The sequence below is a fragment of the Bubalus bubalis genome, chromosome 14 (genome assembly GCF_019923935.1).
Source record: "Bubalus bubalis isolate 160015118507 breed Murrah chromosome 14, NDDB_SH_1, whole genome shotgun sequence".
NCBI classification, from domain to species: domain Eukaryota; kingdom Metazoa; phylum Chordata; class Mammalia; order Artiodactyla; family Bovidae; genus Bubalus; species Bubalus bubalis.
Window position 1 is genome coordinate 50,153,469 of NC_059170.1, and position 21,440 is coordinate 50,174,908.

The window sequence follows — 21,440 nt, forward strand, 5'->3', positions numbered from 1 at the left end:
AGTTTACCTTCCATAAACTTTCTAAAAAAAATTTTTTAAAAGGTATTTGAAGATGAATGCCATCGCAGCAAATAGGAACCCAAGGAATATCTATGATCCATGAGAAAAGTGAAATTAACTCAGGAGTGCAATCAAAATAAATCTTAGCTTGAAACTCTGCAACAGGCCTGGAAAATGATAAGTTAAAATTAAAATGGGAGGCATCAAAGGACTCCACCATGGCAGTTTTCAAAATGCAAGTGTATTTCATTACTCAATTCAACGATTAGGAACCTGGAAAATTTTCATCAGATGAAAGCATATATGTTTCTTCTTGCAACACAACAACTAACACAGCTAGAAATTCCAGGGAAAAGCGCTGTATGACATCACAGTACAAACACAAATCGGAATAAAGTGTGTCATGACATTAAGCAATTGACTGCAATTATAAAAAGAATCCATTCAGCCATGAAACTTTACAAAGATTTCATTCCAGGGTTCCAGGTTAGTGACATAGAAACAGTTTTTTCCTTTGCCACAGATCTAATCATACTGTTTTGAGGTTTATAACTGGATGATATTTATGTAATTGTAATTTTGCAAATGCTGAGTTTTGGCTTACAGTTTTTATAATCAGCCTACAAAGTAAGAAAGATTAATTATGGTCTCCAAGCCAAATATCAAGGATACAAATCTTGAAGATGGGTAAAAGTCATGTTATAACTGACAGAAATGGACAAGATTGAAGAAAGTAAGTTGTCCTCCCCACCCCCCAGGCAATGAGGCTCTGTGGAAGGGGTTAACAAATCGTCTGGATTTTAAGGATTTAGAAATTAAGATTTAACAATAACCAAACTAGTAGTAGCAATGAGCACTCAAATGCCCAAACTGTGATCTCTAAATACTATTTTCTAACTAAAAGGAACCAGAACTCCTTGGAGAAATGGTTGATCCAGGTCTGGGGCAGCAAATGTAAATATCACAGAAGCCTGAGCCATCTGTTCATACTATAGATAGAACACAAGCACGTTACCAAAGACCCTTGGAATCAGCCAAGAGGATTCAGGACCAAGTGTGAAGAGGCTTTCATGGGCCAAAGACAGGATAATTTGAACCTCAGTAAGAACTGAAATGAATGGCTTGAAATAAATCAAATATGGGTTCATCATGATCCTAACAGGAAAAGGAACCGGGATAAAGATGATGTGGTACAAAAATACAATGGAATATTACTCAGCCATAAAACAGAATGCAATAATGTCATCTGCAGCAACATGGATGGACTAAAGATTATTACTCTGTCTGCAGTAAGTCATACAGAGACAAATATATGATATCACTTATATACGGAATCTTTAAAAAAAAAAAAGGTACAAATGAACTTCTCAGTTAAAGAGAAACGGATTCACAGACTTTAGAAAGAAACTTATGGTTATCAAAATGGAAATGCAAAGGGAGGGATAAATTAGGAATTTGGGATTAACAAATATATACACTACTGTATATAAAACAGATAACCAACAAGGACCTACTGTATGGCACAGGAAACTTGCTCAATATTCTGTAATAACTTATATGGGATAAGAATCTGAAAAAGAATGGATATACGTATATGTATAATCAATCACTTTGCTGTAAACTTGAAACACAACATTGTAAATTAGCCATATTCTAAAATAATTTTTTTTAAAAAAGAAAAAGGAACTCAAAGGTAAGCATTACAGGATGCTCAGGAATCTACTAAACATTTTCAAAACTGGTAATTAAACACTTTTTCAGTGATTAAAAGGGTCAAGCAATTAGTTCTGCTGCTTCTGCACTTTAGGATAACTGAATAGGCAAAGGAGAAATTTATTTTTAAAGAAGCATTCCTACTGTCAAGTAAGGAGCAAGAAATCAACATGACTCCTAAAGAACTGAAGGATCTAGGCAATAGTCATCAGTGGCTGCTGGAATCATTAAAAAAGGTACAACCACTTGGTAAAAGTTAACAAAACTATATATGAAGTATTCTTGCCATAAAATCAAATCTCAGCCTAAGTCAGTCCTTAATCACCAATTTACAGGAAATACAATGGACCCAAGGGAAAGACAATTTAAATGACACCACTGAGAAGCAACCAAAAAATCCAGACTTGTAGAAATTCTACAAATCAAACAGTGCTGTTTCTTCAATAAGTTACATTGTATGGGAAGCAAAAGAGGAGTGAAGAGTCTACAGATTAGAAGAATTTAAAGAGATAGGTCCACCAACTACAATGTAAGAGTCTTATTTGAATCCTGATTTGAACTGAAAAAAAAAAAAAAAAGACTAAAATATTGATATTAAAGTAGCTGGCTATTAAGGACTGTTTTTTTTTTAGCTGTGGTAATGACATTGCAGCTATGCTTAATCTTTTCATGTATGTATGTATGTATTTATTTTGGCTGCACCAGGTCTTCAGTTCAGTTCACTCAGTCATGTCCGACTCTTTGAGACCCCATGGACTGCAGGACTCCAGGCTTCCCTGTCCATCACCAACTCCCAAAACTTGCGCAAACTCATGTCCATCGAGTTGGTGATGCCACCCAACCATCTCATCCTCTGTCATCCCCTTCTCTTTCTGCCTTCAATCCTTCCCAACATCAGGGTCTTTTCCAGTGAGTCAGTTCTTCACATTAGATGGCCAAAGTATTGGAGTTTCAACTTCAACATCAGTCCTTTCAATGAATATTCAGGACTGATTTCCTTTAGGATGAACTGATTGGATCTCCTTGCAGTCCAAGGGACTCTTAAGAGTCTTCGCCAACACCACAGTTAAGAAGCATCAATTCTTTGGCACTCAGTGTTCTTTACGGTCCAACTCTCACATCAATACATGACTACTGGAAAAACCATAGCTTTAACTAGACAGACCTTTGTTGGTAAAGTAATGTCTTTGCTTTTTAATATGCTGTCTAGGTTGGTCATAGCTTTTCTTCCAAGGAGCAAGTGTCCTTTAATTTCATGGCTGCAGTCCCCATCTGCAGTGATTCTGGAGCCCCAAAAATAAAGTCAGCCACTGTTTCCATTGTTTCCCCATCTATTTGCCATGAAGTGATGGGACTGGATGCCATGATCTTAGTTTTCTGAATGTTACTTTTGCATATGTTTGAAATCTCCATAATTAAAAAAGTTTTAGAAGACAGAGCTTTAAGTGTGTTATTTAAAGCTAAAAATTAGCCACTAGAATATCCAAAAGTATAATGTAAGTATTCACAAGCAGGTGATAAAAGCAGATGGTTGATGGGAGTTAACAGAAGTATTCTCAACCCTTCATCCATTCTTGAGAGGAAGTCAGACACCATCTACCCTGGGAGAATCAACACACAGAGATAGATACTCTGATTTCAGAGTCACAGAGATAACCACAGGCAACACACAAAAGTGAGGAGTGGGAGAGAGAAAGGGAGGTGAAGTGTTCCCTTCTCATTTGATACTATTCGTATTGTGTAATGGTTTTGACTTTAGCAGATGACTTTTTTATTATGGTAAAATAAATGTAATATAAAATTTACCATTTTATCCTTTTTTAAGTGTTACACTTCAGTAACATTAAGTACATTCACAATGTGATGTAACCATCTCCACTATTCATTTCCAGAACTTTCTCATCATCTCAAACAGAAACCCACGAAACAATAACTTTTCGTTACTTCCTCATTAGTAACTGCTATACTACTTTCTGTCTCTATGAATTTGCCTATTCTCAGTGTCTCATATAAGTGAAATCACATAGTATCTGTCCTTTTGTAGCTGGATTATTTCATTGAGCGTGCTTTCAAGGTTCATCTATATTTTATCATGTATCAGAATTTCATCTTTTTGTGTTTAAATACACACAGCATAAAATACACCATTTTAACAATTTTTAGGAGTACATTTCAGTGGCGTAAAGTATATTCACTGTGGTGCAACCATCGCCACCGTTATCTCCAGGATTTTTTCATCTTCTCAAACATTAATTCTATCTCCCTTAAACTCTAACTCCCCAGCTCCCCGCTCCCAGCCCCTGGAAACTACCATTTCATTTTCTATCTCTAGGAGTTTGACTACTCTAGATACCTCATGCTAGTATATTTATACAATATTTGTCTCTTCAGGTCGGCCTTATATCACTAGTATACATGTCTTTAAAGCTCGTTCATGTTGCAGCATGTGTCAAAATTTCATTTTAGGGCTGGATAACATTCCATTGAATGTATACACCACATATTTTTTATCCATTCATCTGTTGATGGACGTTTGCATTTTGGTTATTGTAAATAATGTTGCTATGAACATTGGTATGTACGTAAGTGTCTGTTCAAGTCTCTGCTTTCAGTTCTTTTGCATATATTATCTAGGAGTGAAATTCCTGGATCATATGGTTTGTTTAGTCTCTAAGTCATGTCCAACTCTTTGGTGACCCATGGACTGCAGCCTGCCAGGCTCCTCTGTCCATGATTTCCCAGGCAAGAATACTGGAGTCAGTTGCCATTTCCTTCTCCAGGGGATCTTCCAGACCCAGGGATCAAACCCGCATCTCCTGCTTAGCAGCTGGATTCTTAACCACTGAGCCACCTGGGAAGTCCAGATCTTATGGCAACTCCATTTTTAACTTTTTGAGGAATTTCTTAACTGCTTTGTACACATTCACATTTTCACCAGCAAAGCACAACAGTTCCAATTTCTCCATACCCTTGTCAACACTTGCTATCTTCTGGCATTTTAATAACAGCCTGGATGTGAAGTGGTGTCTCATGACTTTGAGTTGCATTTCCCTAATGACTAGTGATGTTGAACATCTTTTCATGTGCTTATTGGTTATTTGTATGTCTTCTTTGTACATCTTCTTTGGGGGAATGTCTATTCAAGTCCTTTTTCTCAAGTCCATTTTTAGATCCAGTTGCTGTGGTAGGAGTTCTTTATATAGTCTAGATATTAATCCCTTATCAGATATATAATTTGCAAATATTTTATCCATTCCATGGGTTGCTTTCTCACTCTAGCGTGTCCTTGATATACAAAGGTTTTCATTTTGAGGAAGTCCAGTGTGTATATTTTGTTGTTATTACCTACGGTTTTGGTGTCACAGCCAAAAATTACTGCCAACTCCAATGTCATGAAGCTTTCCCAAATCTTCTTCTAAAAGAAAAAGTTTTACCTTTTAAGTTTAGGCCTCTGATCCATTTTGAGTTAATTTTTGCATACAGTAAGAGTGTGTACACTATTTTTAAAGCTTAAAAAAGAAAAATTTATGAAAATAAGAAATAAAATTATTTTTAAATGTTGCAGATAATTCAACAGGAGATCTTATCTTAAAATTACCCTTGTATTGTTACTTTTTTATTTCTCAGAAACTCACAGCTTTGAAAATCACATTGTTCCACCTTTCCTCCTGAATTTTTGCAATGACCTTTGGTTAAACTGTATTGGAAAGTCCCAAATAGCCAGTAACTTTATGATCAACAATGACTCCTTTCCACAGTGCTCTGGACAACTTCAGCCCTTGACAGAAGCAGGTAGTTTCCAGCCTGTTTGCTTCCAGGAATGTTCAGCTTCTCACTTGGTTCACAAAGAAGGATAAGAGCAGACTCTCGTGCATTGTGCACAGCAGGTGATGAATAAAGCCTGCTGAGTGTTTGGTTGGCTTGCTGACCGTCCACCCCGCTAACCGTGGTTCTAGCTGGTGCCAGCCAGCCGCTGTCCCAGGACACACAGGGAACACAGAAAAGAGATCAGCCTCTTTTGGGCTCCCCTGGCAGGCCTCCCAGCTCCAGGAAGGAGTGACCCTGCAAGTGTGTCCAAATTTGCAATTCTCTCCTCTACCTTGAAGTCTCAGAGCCTGGGCATTTATGGTGATCTGGCACTGAGCCCACCACCCCTTTATTGGCATCAAACATCCAAGGCCTTTTCTGTGAGACTACCACTGTCCTGTAGACCTGCCCAAGAAACGCAACAACAGCTTCCTTTTGGTGAGCACTTAATTGATTACGTGTTACTCTATCCTCTAAGAGTAACAGGAGAAGGTGGGTGTTTTAAGTCCCATTTTACAGATGCACATACTGAGGCTAAGTCAGCATATTTAAGGTTGTACAGGCAGAATCCAAACCCACGTCTGGCTTGCATGACGACTTCTCTCTGAGCCATCACACTACAGAGACAGTCCCTGGTTTCTAGATTGCCCTTCCCTGCTCTCATCCTTCACCACTCAGATAATCTCATAGAAGAGTGGCTCCCCAGAGCCTGCAGTCATTCCTTGGTTTACCCTGCAGGGCCTCCTCCTGCACTCAGGCAGCAACAAGGGAAAGCAAGGCCACAGGACAAGGTCTTCAATCTGTAAGACCTCTGCTTCTGCCATCTCCCTTCACTATCACCCCTCAGGCTGCCCTTGGTAGTGGGAGGTGGCAAAGCACTGAAATGATAGGAAAAAACATTCCAGAGACCCTGTTTCTGAGCCCTTCCAGCTGAAGTCCCTCAGAAATGCCTTCAAACATTTGGAAGATGCGATAACTGCCTTTGAGAAGATTCATCAGTGGGACAGTTCTGGAACCTTCTGTTTGCTGCAGGGCAAATTACTGCAAGAAAAAGAAAGCTTTCGTTCCCCCCTCCATGAAACAAATTTTACTTATTTTATTCTATTCCGTTCTATCCTATCCTGTTCGATTTTCCCAATGTAAAAATTTTTAATGTGAAACTGTCAGAAGAAGACATACAGGATAAACCTTTATGACCCTGGACTAGGTGATGGTTTCTTAAATATGCCAACAGAACTTCAAGTAACAAATTAAAGTTGGTAATTGAACTTCGTCAAAATTAAAAATTCTTAAGGGCACTTACAAGAATCTTAAACAGCTTTAAAACGAAACATAGGAATCATTCCTAAAAATCACTTAAATTCTGAAAAAGCAAACATAGTTGTGAAGGAAATACACATTTTATGACAGCCTGAAAGAATGGTTTCAGAGATCAAATGTATGATGTGACAGAGTTGTTATCTTGTCAGCTTGTGTATTCTTTGGATATGCCAGCTCTGTGTTCACCAATATGGCAAGTACTCTGAGTCCCTAAGGAAGGTAGCAATAAATAAAAGTTGAGAGACAGAGGGTTTCAATTTTTAACTGTTGCTCGGCTGGGCGATTTTTGGGCAAGCCACTTAAGATCGCTGGACATTATTTTTAATTCATCCATTCATTCTTTCATTCACTGTGACAGGCAAGTATTTATTAGGCACCTTCTGTTCTGAAATGTACTGTAGGATTTTAATTTATGAAGGAGACACAGACAGGCCAATGTCATGGAAAGAAGAATTTATGACATATATTTCCCAAGAGAAAGGAAAACACCACTCCAAGCAGGGCTACAGGGAAAGCTTAGGATGGGCAGGAGGCAGAAGATAGGAGTGAGGGAAAAGTCGAGTCAGGGCCCATCCTGGGGCTTCTGCAGGAAAAGGGTAGGGTAAAGAGCTTGGGGTTCACTAGACTGAACAATTCCAGTGGGCTTTGGGCAATATGGGTAGTATCTAGTTGCCTGGTACCTGGCCCTGGGATGGTTCAGGAAACAGAAAATACTGACCTGGTGTGTGTGAGTTAGATGAAGAGGTGGTTGGGGCATACACTTGGGAGTGTTTGCTCTTCATGGGAAAGATGTGCTCCTGGCTAAGCCCTTTGTTATCTCTATAAATTGGCTAGCTCGGAAAGGGCAGGCTCCCCCAGAGTCTAAGACCCCCAAATGCCAGAGTATCAAGAATGCGTAAAATAAGAAAATACAGTTACTAGGAGTAATATCAGCAAGGAAGCAGAATCGTTTCCAGCACCTGTCCCTCAAAAAACATCACTTTGAACAACCATCCATACATGAAATATCTTCACAAGGGCGAAGGAATCCAGGTGAGAGTTTGCAGCACTTGAGTGCATACAGAAGCAATAAAAGATGCATTGAAGAAGGCAGGAAGGACAGTTTCACATCACCCATATCCTATGGTCTGAATGTCTGTGTTCTCCCAAAATTCATAGGCTGAAACCTAATGTCCACTGTGATGGGAATTGAAGATAGGGCCTTTGAGAGACCTTTGGGACGTGGAGCCCTCACATGTGAGATTAGTGTCTTTATAAAAGAGGGCCAGGAGAGCTCCCCTGCTCTTTCCACCACGTGAGGACACAAGAAGTCAGCATTCTGCAATGCACCAGAACCTGACCGTGCCAGCACCCTGATTTTGGTTTGCAGCTTCCGGGACACTGTGTTTATAATCCTCCCAGTCTAGTATTTTTTTATAGCAGACTGAATGGACTAAGGCACTGCGCGACCCTCTCCAACCCCTTACAGTACAGCGTGGAAGAAGGAGGGTAAAATGAGCACCCATCTTTGCTGTGTACCACAGCATCAAGCCTGGCCCAGTGAACCCCAGTGCTAGGCCAGCCTGTGTGGCCACAGGCTCCAGGCCTGCCCCTAGGATCCCAGGCGCCAGGTCCCAAAGACTCAGGCTCCAGGTCCATCAATATGAACTCAGGCTCCAGGCAAACCTCCATGGATCCAGGCTCCATGCCTGCTCCCATGGACTTTGGTGCCAAGCTAGCCCCTAAAGACTCAAGACCAGGTCCATCCCAACACCAAACTGGCCTGAAGACTCAGGCTCTAAAACCACCCCAGTAGAAGACTGGCTGCCACAGATCCAGGTTCCAGGACCATCCCTGCAGACTCAGTCTCCTAGCCTGACACTATGGACCCCAGCACCAGGTCACCTCTGTGGACCAAGGACCCATTTCTACATTTGTGGACCAGTCTCCGGGCCCACTTCAGAATACTCAGGCCCCAGGTATACCCCTGGAAACCCAGTCTCCAAGCTTGGCCCTGTGGACCCCAGAACTAGACCATCTCCACAGACCCAGGATCCAGGCCCCACACCTGTGAGACCAGGCCCACCGTGGTACACTCAGGCTCCAGGTACAGCCCTGCAGACCCTGGCATCAGGCTGGCCCCAATGGATCCAGTGCCAGGCCTACCTGCCAGTGACCTGGCAAAATACCAGCCCTTTGAGGACTCCAGGAGCAAGCTGGCCTATAAAACCCATCAGCTGACCTGTCCAGAATCTCTGGACAGACTGACTCGTGAAGAGTTTTCCCTGCCTAAGCCAGTCTGTAAAGCCTGGGAGGAATGACTGCTTCTTCAAATACAGAGAAGTCAACACAAGGCAATAAGTGTCATGAATAATCAGAGAAACATAATACCACCAAAGAAAGAAAATAAAGCACTGGTAACTGATCGTAAAGTATGAGAAATCTATGAACTGCCTGACAAATAACTCAAAATAATCATCCTAAAGGAGCTCAGTGAGCCATAAGAGAAACAGATAACAACTAAACAAATTTAGGAAAACAACACATGAACAAAATATGAAGTTCAGCAAAGATAAACAATTTTTTAAAAAACCAAACAATTTTTGGAGCTGAAGAACACAATGACTGAACTGGAAAATTCAAAAGAGAACTTCAACATCAAATAAGCAGAAGAAGGAATCAGCAGCTCAAAGATAAGTCAGCTGAAATTACCAAGTCAGAGAAATAAAAAAAGCATAAAAGAATTATAGGACAACATCAGCAAACCAATATACTATTAAAGTCTCAGAAGGAACACAGAAAGGGTAAGGAAGTTTATTTTAAAAAATAATGAGAGCAAATTTCCCAAATCTGGAGAGGTAGAGGAACATCCAAATCCATGAATCCCAAAGAACTCCAAAAGACTCAAGACAAAGAGACCATCTCTCCCGGCAGGAGAAGAGAAAGCATTCCAAAGCCTCCCAGGTGTCTCCTTTTCTCTCTTGGCCCCAAAGGAAGCGTGGTGCCCGTGCTCCCGCGCGTGTCACGCTGCGGTCTGCCCGGTGGCGTGTCCACGAGGTGGGCGGCGCGCACTGCTGACCTGCAGAGTCTGTCTGTGAGCGCTCCTGTCTCCCCTGTTATCAGCCTGGTGACACTGTACAGAATTAAACTATTTTCTGATGAAAAAAAAAAAAAAAAGAGACCATCAACAAAACATACTATAATCAAATTCTCATAAGTTAAAGACAAAGAGAGAATTTTGAAAGAAGCAAGAGAAAAGTGACTTGTCATGTACAAGGAAACTCCTATGAGGCTATCAGTGGATTTCTCATAAAAAATCTTATAAGCCAGGAGAGAGTGGGAAAATACATTCAAAACATAAAAAAAAAAAAAACCAACTAATCTGCCTCAGTAAGTGGTGCTAGGGACTTCCCTGGCAGTCCAGTGGTTAAGAATCTACCTGCCAATGCAGGGGACACAGGTTCCGTTGCTGGTCCAGGAAGAGTCCACATGCCTTGGGGCAACTAAGCCTGTGCACTGCAGCTACTGAAGCCCGCACGGCCTAGAGCCCACGCTCGGTAACAAGAGAAGTCACTGCAATGAGAAGCCCATGTACTGCAACTAGAGCCGCCCCAACTCGCCCCAACCACAGAAAGCCCACACGCAGGAAGGAAGAAGACCCAGCACAGCCAAAAATAAATAAATAAAAGGTTTTAAAAAGTGGTGCTGGGGGACGTGGACAGCCACATGTACAAGAATGAGATTAGAACACTTCCTAACATCATGCATAAAAATAAACTCAAAATGGATTAAAGATCTAAATGTAGGAAAACATAGCCAGAACACTCTTTGACATAAATCGAAGCATGATCTTTCTAGATCCACCTCCTAAAGTAAAAACAAAAATGAAAATAAAAACAAACAAATGGGATCTAATTAAACTTAAAAGCTTTTGCATAGCGAAGAAAACCATAAATAAACAAAAAGACAACCCTTGGAATGGGAGAAACTATTTGCAAGTTAAGCAACTGACATGGGATTAATCTCCAAAATACACAAACAGTTCATGCAGCTCTATGTAAAAAAAAAAAAAAAAAAAAAAAAAAATCAAAAAATGAGGAGAAAATCTAAATAGATATTTCTCCAAAGAAGACATACAAATGGCTAAGAAGCACATGAAAAGATGCTCGACATCCCTGTCAGCGAAATGCAAATCAAAACTACAATGTAGTATGACCTCACAGCAGTCAGAATGGCCACCATCAAAAAAATCTATAAACAATAAATGCTGAAGAGGGTTTGGGAAAAGGAATTCTCCTACAGCTAGTGGAAATGTAAACTGGTATTGCCACTATGGAAAACAGCACGGCTGTTCCTTAAAAAACTAAAAATAGGACTCCCAAATGATCCAGCAATCCCACTCTTGGGCAGATATCTAGAGAAAACCATAATTCGAAAAGATACACACACCCCAATGTTCAGTGAAGCACTATTTACAACAGCCAAGACATGGAAGCAACCTAAACGTCCATTCACAGAGTAATGGTTAGAGAAGATGTGGTACATATATAGAGTGAAATATTACTTGGCCATAAAAAAGAATGAAATAATGCCATTTGCAGCAACATGGATGGACCTAGAGACTGTCATACTGAGTGAGTATATTAGACAAAGACAAACATCATATGATATTGCTTATATGTGGAGTCTAAAAAAAGGTAAAAATGAACTTATCTACAAAACAGAAATAGAGTTATAGATGTAGGAAACAAACTAATGGCTACCAAGGAGTAAGGCGGGGAGGGGAATAAACTGGAAGATTAAAAAAAAAAACAAATACAAAACTACAATATATGAAATACACACTACAATATGTAAATAGATAACTAGTAAGAACCTACTGTATAGCACAGGGAATTCTCCTAAATACTCTGTAATGGCCTATATAGGAAAAGAATCTCAAAAAGAGAGGATATATGTATATGTAGGGCTTCCCTGGTGGCTCAGACAGTAAAGAATCTGCCTGAAATTCAGGAATCCCAGGTTTGATCCCTGGGTCAGGAAGATCCCCTGAAGAAGGGAATGGCTACCCACTCCCATATTCTTTACTGGAGAATTCCATGGACAGAGAAACCTGGCAGGCAATAGTCAATGGGGTCACAGAGAACTGGACATGGCTGAATGACCAACATTTTCAATTTTTCACTTTCACATGTATACATGTAACGAGTGGCTGTGCTGTATACCTGAAACTTATACAACACTGTAAATCAACTATACGCCAATAAAAATTTTTTTTAAAGAAAATTTAAAAAACACCAACCAAAATGACTATATCCAGCAAAGTTGTCTTTCAGAAATTAAAAGAAGATAAAAGACTTTCCCAGATTAAAAAAAAAATTATTTTTATTAAAAAGCTGAAGTCCATCACCAGCAGACCTGCCCTGTAAGAAATGGTAAAAGGAGTTCTTCTGGTTAAAATTAAAGGACACTAACCAACAACATGAAAACATGTGAACATATAAAACTCACTGTAAAGGTAAGAATATTCTCTAGCACTGTAATGGTGGTATATACACCATTTTAAACTCTAGTATAAAAGTTAAAAGACAAAGCATTTTTAAAAACTATAGCTATAATAATTTGCTAATGGGTACACAGTATTAAAAATGTACTCTGTGGCATCAAACATAAAATGTGGAGAAGGAAAGGTAAAATGTAGAGTTTCTGTATGTGGTTAAAGTTGTTAACAGCACAAAATGGACTCTAATAAATAGAGGAAGGTTTATGTAAGTCTCATGGTAATCACAAAGAGGAAACCAACAAGGGAACTACAAAGCAGTAAAAAAAATAACAAAATGGCAATAGTAAGTCCTTGCTGCGGCTGCTGCTAAGTCGCTTCAGTCGTGTCCAACTCTGTGCAACCCCATAGATGGCAGCCTACCAGGCTCCCCTGTCCCTGGGATTCTCCAGGCAAGAACACTGGAGTGGGTTGCCATTTCCTTCTCCAATGCATGAAATACCTATTAACAATTATTTTAAATATAAATGGATTACATTTTCCAATCAGAAGATACAGAGTGGATGAAAAGACAATTAAATACAAAAAACAGATTAAAAAACACAATTTAACTCTATGCTGTTTACAAGAGGCTCACTTTAGCTTTAAATATATACATAGGGTGAAAGTGAGGGTGTGGAAAGAGATGTTGCATGCAAGTGGTAACCAAAACAGAGTGGACAAACCTATATCAAGACAAAATAGACTTTAAGTGAAAAATTATCACAAGAGACAAAAAAGGTCACTATATAATGAAAAAGGGGTCAGTTCATTAACAGGATAAAACAACTATAAATGTATATGCAGTCAACACTGAACTACCTGAATATATAAAACAAATATTAATAAACCAGAAGGATAAATAGAAAGCAATAAAATAATAGAAGGGAACTTAAATATTCCACTTCAACAACGCATATATGGTCCAAACAGAAAATCAGTAAAGAAACATTGGACTTGAACTACACTTTAAATGAAAAGGAACTAACAGACATAAATAGAACATTTTATCCAACAGCAGCAAACTACACATTCTTTTCAAGTGCACAGAGAATTATCCAGAACAGATCATATGTTGAGCCACAAAACACGTCTTAATACATTTAAGAAGTTTGAAATCATGTCAGATGTCTTTTCCAACCACAATGTAGAAATCAATAGAAAAGTAGAAAACTGGAAAATTCACAAATATGGAAAGCTGACAGCATGTTTCTGAACAAAGAAGTTAAAAAAGAAATAAAAAATTATCTTGAAACAAATGGAAATGGAGCACAACATACAAAAACTATGGGAAGCAGCAAAATCAGCTTCAAAAGTAAAGTTATAAAGATTGTTGTTGTTGTTCAGGCTCTAAATCATATTCTACTCTTTGAGCCCATGGACTGCAGCACACCAGGCTTCCCTGTCCTTCACTGTATCTCCTGGAGTTTAAACTCATGTCCACCAAGTCCGAGACAGCATCCAACCATCTCATCCTGTTACCCACTTTTCCTCCTGCCCTCAATCTTCCCCAGCACCAGGGTCTTTTCCAATGAGTCGGCTCTTCACATCAGATGGCCAAAGTATTGGCACTTCAGCTCCAATAGAGATAAATGTTTACATTAAGAAAATAGATCTCAAACAATCTAACTGTTACATCTCAGGGAACTAGAAAAAGAAGAACAAAGACCAAAGTTAGCAGAAGGATGGAAATAATAAATATCAGAGAAAAATTTTTTTAAAGACTAGGAAAAAACAAAAATAAAACATACTGGATTTTTTTTTTTTTTGGAAATAAAAAAATTAACAACTATTTAGCTAGACTAAGAAAAAAGGGGAAAGATGAAAATAAATAAAACTGTAAATGAAAGACAAGGTATTACAACTAATCCCATGGCTGCATACCACAACTAAGTGCAACCAAATAAATAAATATTAAAAAATAACAAAAATTAAAAAAACTAACTGTTCATTTCAGGAAATTCACTGAAAAATCATTTGAGTCAGTAAGAAAATAAACAGAAACAATAGCTAAACTCTTGGCAATATACCAAAGAGCCAGTGCTTACGCCTAAGGAGAGGATTTTTTACTTTTCAACCAGCTACTCTGACGCTGGTCGACTCTGGTGGCATTGTTGGAGTTTGCTCCAGGCCACCATCCAGCACAGGGAGGAGCCCCAGGAAGAGCTGGGCTGGAACACACCACCTGGTAAGCAGCTGCCATGCACGAAGCACCCAACAGAAGTCTAGGCCAAGGAGAGACCGAGTCCTGGGTGATGCTCCTTTGCTATCGGCTTCTGTCTTTGATCCTCAAGATAGAGCATAGGAGGTTGTAGCACTGGAACACAGTTCTCCAAGGAAACATGACTAATCCTTGAATCACACCCACCAAGGTCCCAGCAAATCAGTACATATAATTTGTGGGTCCCAGAGGAAAATGAAAATGTGGGGTCCCTTTTCTGAAAATTATTTAAAATTTCAAGACAGCAATAGCAGATTATTAAACCAAGCTCAGGGCCCTGGGTGAATGCTTAGGTCAGATGTCCAGGAACAGGCCTGGGTCATGGGCAACAAGGTGGGAGGCAGGGAGCACTGAGCCGGGAGTCCACAGCTCAGGGTTTGGTCCTCACTCTACCACATGCTTGCTGTGTGACTATGCATGAGTCACTCAGGGTCTCTGGGTCATCTGAAAATCCAAGACAAAGAACAAAGATATAAGCAAAATATAAGTTATCAAATCTAGTTTGCCATTTATAAAATCGGTCTTTTAGGAATCCATATTTCTATAAACATGTACCTACTTAGCCTTGAAAAAGCTTTATTTTTAACTAAGCCATTTTTACCTGCCACTGTGCCAGGTTCTGGGGACAATGATTAGGGACATTCACTTCTTTAAGGGACCCACACTGTACAAATCCTCTTACCCAGTTGTGGGGTTACAATGTCAATAAGCAGAATATATCCACCAAAGATGCCTTTCAAAGGTATCATCCTGTAATATTATTCTAATCTTGAAAGCTTTCTGGAATTGCCTTCAGGATCAAGGTTAAACCACCAAGAAAGTTTCAACCTCACTGTATTAATCACTCCTATTTTTGGACCATTTACTCTACTACCTGGTTTGATTACCCATCTTGTTTAATAGTTTTCATTCACAATGATCTGGAGCCATTCAAAAAATGTAACCCATGCTCAGAGAAGTTTTTAAAACATAAAATTTGTTTAGTGTTTTACACTTTTCCACGTAAATCCTGGAGAAGGAAATAGCAACCCACTCTAGTATTCTTGCCTGGAGAATTCCACTGGCAGGCCGCAGTCCACAGGATCACAAAGAGTCAGACAGGACTGAGAGACTATCACTCACTCATTCAAGTAAATCCTAAGTAATTCTCCTTCGTCACAACAATAGACGTGCTAGTTTTATCTCCATTTTACATATGAGATTTTGGGTCTAGTAAAAATAGCCAAAGGAATATACAAATTAGCCCTGGAATCAATTATTTTAAAATGTCAAAATGTTTTGAGAAATTCAATATCACAGGACTATGCCTACAGTGTCAATGTGACAACTTCAAAGAGAAACCACTAATACCAGGTATGAGTTCTGGTTGATAACTAGTTACACTCTTTTTTAAAACTTCATTTATTTAATTTTTTTTAAATTTTTGACCATGCCACTCAGCCTGTGGCATCTTAGTTCCCCAACCAGAGATCAAACCTGGGCCCTCTGCAATGAAAACACAGAGTCTTAACCACTGGACTGTCAGGGAAGTCCCTATCAGTTCAGTTCAGTTCAGTTGCTCAGTCGTGTCCGACTCCTTGGGACCCCATGAATCGCAGCACACCAGGCCTCCCTGTCCATCACCAACTGCCGGAGTTCACCCAGACTCACGTCCATCGAGTCAGTGATGCCATCCAGCCATCTCATCCTCTGTCATCCCCTTCTCCTCCTGCCCCCAATCCCTCCCAGCATCAGAGTCTTTTCCAATGAGTCAACTCTTCACATGAGGTGGCCAAAGTACTGGAGTTTCAGCTTTAGCATCATTCCTTCCAAAGAAATCCCAGGGCTGATCTCCTTCAGAATGGACTGGTTGGATCTCCTTGCAGTCCAAGGGACTCTCAAGAGTCTTCTCCAACACCACAGGTCAAAAGCATCAATTCGTCGGTGCTCAGCCTTCTTCACAGTCCAACTCTCACATGCACACATGACCACAGGAAAAACCATAGCCTTGACTAGACGAATCTTTGTTGGCAAAGTAATGTTTCTGCTTTTGAATATGCTATCTAGGTTGGACATAATTATCCTTCCAAGGAGCAAGCGTCTTTTAATTTCATGGCTGCAGTCACCATCTGCAGTGATTTTGCAGCCCAAAAAATAAAGTCTGACACTGTTTCCACTGTTTCCCCATCTATTTCCCATGAAGTGATGGGACCAGATGCCATGATCTTAGTTTTCTGAATGTTGAGCTTTAAGCCAACTTTTTCACTCTCCTCTTTCACTTTCATCAAGAGGCTTTTTAGTTCCTCTTCACTTTCTGCCATAAGGATGGTGTCATCTGTATATCTGAGGTTATTCATATTTCTCCTGACAATCTTGATTCCAGCTTGTGTTTCTTCCAGTCCAGCGTTTCTCATGATGTACTCTGCATATAAGTTAAATAAGCAGGGTGACAATATACAGCCTTGACATACTCCTTTTCCTATTTGGAACCAGTCTGTTGTTCCATGTCCAGTTCTAACTGTTGCTTCCTGACCTGCATACAGATTTCTCAAGAGGCAGGTCAGGTGGTCTGGTATTCCCATCTCCTTCAGAATTTTCCACAGTTTACTGTGATCCACACAGTCAAAGGCTTTGGCATAGTCAATTAATTATGCCTGCTCTGACTCTGGCCATAAATTTAAGCTCTTTTCTATTACTCTAGCTCAATCAGAGCAACAAGAAAAGTTTCAGCAAAGGAGGAAAAAATCTCCCACAATTATGGGATGGATTTATATAGCTAACACCAGGCTACGGTAATTTAGGTTTAAAGTCTCCTCTGTGTTGGAAACAATTAGATCATACCAAGGGCAGACACACTGAAACCATGCTCACAGAAAACTAGTCAATCTAATCACACTAGGACCACAGCCTTGTCTAACTCAATGGAAGTCCCTATAGTTACATTCTTTTAATCACACTCATACATTAACAATCCATTAGGTGTAAAACTCAAAATGCATTGGAATAGCTGTTTTGCCACAGTAGAATTCTTCCTCCAAGCAAAATCTTAGACAGAAGTCCCATGGTGTAGTGGTTTAGTTGCTGAGTCATGTCTGACTCTTGCAACCCCATGGACTGTAGCTTGCCAGGCTCCTCCGTTCCTGGGATTCTCCAGGCAAGAATATTGGAGTGGGTTGACATTTCCTTCTCCAGAGGCTCTTCCCTACCCAGGAATCAAACCCTGGTCTCCTGCATTGCTGGCAGATTCTTTACCAACTGAGCTGTAGCTAGAAGTCCAATAAGTTATGTAAAACCTGAGCTGAATGGATTACAACCAAGTAGGGCAGCCCCTGGTAACCCTGGCCATTCCCCACCTTCTGCCCCTTCCCCCTCGCCCTAGTCCTTGGACCTCTGGGGCCCTCAGAGCAGTCAGAAAATCATTAGAGAATTTGCACCCATCTGTGAAAAAATTAATTCTAAAATGTTAGGTTTGGGACTTCCCTGGTGGTGCAGTGGCTAAGACTCCATACCCTCAACGCCAAGGGTTCAACCCCTGGTCATCGAACTAGATCCTGCATGCCACAACTAAGAGCTGGCACAGCTAAACAAACAAATAAGTGTTTTTAATAAAACGAAAAATGTCAGGCTTGACTAGGGAAAGTAGACAATGCAGACAAGTAATGATTAGTTAATGGGAAAAAACACCACGGATTAAAATAAAATTAAACCTATTTTGAAGATTAATCATATTTACATTCCTGGAGCACAAAAAGTAGAGCTAAAATGTGCCTGCAAACAGGCACATATGTTCTTGCCCATGCTTCTACTACAGCAGGAGCCACGTGAGAGGCAGTTTTGTGACTCTCCACAGTTGTGGTTCACGCTGAAAACAGTGGCACACAGCCCACTGCAACTTGTGACAAGAACAACAATTTCTCATTTTCCATATCAGTCCTGAAGGGTGGAGGCGGTGAGCAGGCAGACCCAGCAACATGGGACCAACAGATCCAAGTGATCACTGGTGGTCTCTGTGACTACTGTCTTTCCTTAGCGGGCTGGGGGTGGGGAGATTTCAGTTCACCCCGGACTCAGGGCCCTCTCTGCTGCCTCCTCAGCAGGCGTTTGAGTCCCCGAGGAGATGTGCTCTTTAACTGACTTTTATGGAAACAGCAGAGTTTCAGACAGACTGGGAGCAGAAATCAAAACCCAATAAACCTTAAGAGACATAGACATGCGATTAGAATTACAAGATTAATTTGAAAGGGCGTCCTGGTTGGGGCTGGGGTGGGGATTGCAGGAGGAAGAGCTTAATGCTTGGAACTTGGCCCCAGAACAAAAACGTTGGCTTTCTGATTTGCCTGCCATGCCTTTATGAGCCCAGATGATAAAATAATGCAAATCAGAGTCATTTACCTGTGCTAAGTGCTTACTATGCATTCCTTTCTTTAATCTTCACAAAAGCCTTCACAGGAGCCAGGTACTTGGTCCCATTTTACCATGAGCTAAGGGGCCTGAGGTCCAGGGAGACCGAGGAGCCTGTGTCACAGCTCAGTGCGGGACTGCACTGCGATGCTAACCTGATTCCTAGGTCTGCACTCTTGATCTCTAACGCCATGCTGCTTGCTCCCTGGACGGCAGACTCTGATCTCTTGTCTGATTGTGGAAAGTGGAGGGCATTCAAGCAGGAAGACAGTCTCTCCAAGTTTTCAATCCTGAGACCGTTTAAAACCCAGACACATGGATGCAGGTGTCAGGCCTGGAGCCAGCCACCAACCCATCCTGGCTCCCCAATGTCACTGTGCATCCACAGGGACCCAGGAGAAGCTGGAGACGGGGGGCCTGGCATGGTGGCTCCGGGAGGGGGAAAGCTGCAGTGCGCCCCTCTGGGCCCCCAGGCCACCTCCCTGCTGGCTATTTACCTCTTGGTTCTTTCCAAAACCCACTGAGGACAAATAGCCCCGGAATTTCCTATGAACACATGGGTTTTACTACTCTCTTCCTGCTTGAGGGGTTTTGAATACATTTATAGAGTTCTTGTAAATGCTAAAGATAAGGTGTGGAATGCAGCTTTCATCCCCTCCCTCCCTTCCTCCAATTTTTAGTCCTCTTAATACAGGAATGGGACAGGCTCCACCCATTACAGCTGAATGTGCGACCATAAAAATCTGAAAAAAAAAAAAAAAATCCAGACCGTCCTGCAATACCCTCAGAAACTGAGTCTTTCCACAGGGAGTGGAAAATGTTCTGCATTCTTCTTTTAGGTGAAATAAAAATAAGAGGAGGCAAGAAAAACAGTTAAACAAAACATCCGTGCCTGTTCAAAGAATAAAAAAGAAATTAATAGCAGCTTGGGGGCTGCAGGTCAAAGCGATAGTGTGGGTTTACCCTTTGAGTCCTCTGTTCTCCAAGTGGGGCACTCAGAGATGAACTTTTCTTTACACAAAAGAGACAGGGTCACATTTAGAACCAAAAGAAACATATCCAAGGACAAGAAACTGAACAGACACACAGTAGGGCAAGCTGACGTCACAGGCCTGGGGGGCTCCAGGCAGAGGAAGTCAAGCTCAATCCTGGAGAGAAGCGGGTTGAAGGCTCCCCTTTTCTGGAAAGAAACCAGAGCCAGCTCCTGGGAGTGAGGCAAGAAGGGAGAGAGTGGCTGGTACCAAAAAAAAGCATCCTCATAGCTGAGTTAGGATCAGACAGGGCCTCAACTGGGTTCCTCCCACTGAGGACCCAGAAACCTGAGCCAGGGACGCTGGCCCTCTAGGGGGCAGGGTGGCGGGGGGAGCAGCGCAGGTAGAGGTGACCACAAAACCAGGGAGAAAAATCAAGAAATCAGAAACAATTCCTGGTCCAGGCAATCCTGCAAACAAAAGATCTAAAGGCTGGAAACACAGCCCCAAGAAAGGGTTCCCACAAACAATGATCAACAGAGAAACCTCCTCTCTGGAATTCCGTGTAACAGAAGCAATCTCAGAAGGGATTTACAATGAGCACGTTTGGCTCCTGAAGGCATGAAAGACCAGGCAGGAATATTAACAAGACTTTCTGAAACAAAACTAGGAAGCAGTGAAACAAGAAAAGATGGACAGGAAAAAGCACCAATTAGGAATCTTGGGAAAGAGAAATGATCATGGGAATACCACGGTTATACAGTATTAGTTCAGTTCAGTATATGTGCAACCACCCCTCACACACAATTTCATATTCAGGATGTGAGCCAAAGAGGCTTGGTCATCAGAGTGGAGAGAGACAGAGAGAGTAGCGGGGAGGGAGGGAAGGAGGAAAAGGGGAGGAAAGAGTGGGGGGGGAGGGAGAGGAGGGAGGGGGAGGGGCAGAAGCAGTGGGAAGAGGTGGAAGTTCTGGCACCTGGAGTACCGTCCCTGCCCCTGTTCTGTGCTTAGTCGCTCAGTCATGTCCTTCTCTTTGAGACCCCATGAACAGAGGATTCTCCAGGCAAGAATACTGGGCTGGGTTGTCATGCCCTCCTCCAGAGGATCTTCCCAACCCAGGGATCAAACCTAGGTCTCCAGCATTGCAGGTGGATTCTTTACCATCTGAACCACCAGGAAAGCCCAAGAATACTGGAGTGGGTAGCCTACCCCTTCTCCAGTGGATCTTCCTGAGCCAAGAATCGAACCAGAGTCTCCTGCATTGCAGGTGGATTCTTTACCAGCTGAACTACCAGGGAAGCCCCATGACCAGCATTATTTAACCTCCCTGGAGCTTCATGCCTTTCTGTTTAATGAGGATCATAATAACCCACTGAAGATGGTAGACACCTCATGTAAGGTAGCTGACCCACATTGATAGAAACCGATCAAGGAAGGAAAGTACATCAACACTTGTATTTTTAATAGAAAAAAAAAAATCATAGTACCTCACAAGTCAGCCTCCTCTGGA

The 21,440-nt window shown here is 41.2% G+C and overlaps 1 long non-coding RNA gene across 3 annotated transcripts in view; it reads right to left on the reverse strand.

Moving 5' to 3' along the window:
- Positions 1-9,619: 9,619 nt before the first annotated feature.
- The window catches only part of LOC123329235, a 35,359-nt gene continuing 23,538 nt past the window's right edge, over positions 9,620-21,440 (reverse strand). The window contains exons 2-3 of one of the 3 annotated variants that reach the window (XR_006544606.2): positions 14,544-15,023; positions 12,190-14,005 (exon numbers count right to left, since the gene is read on the reverse strand). This is a non-coding gene — a long non-coding RNA (uncharacterized LOC123329235). Of the gene's footprint in view, positions 9,975-12,189; positions 14,006-14,543; positions 15,024-21,440 lie in introns of those variants that run through there. The other 2 variants (XR_006544605.2, XR_006639988.1) reach the window with 2 other exon arrangements.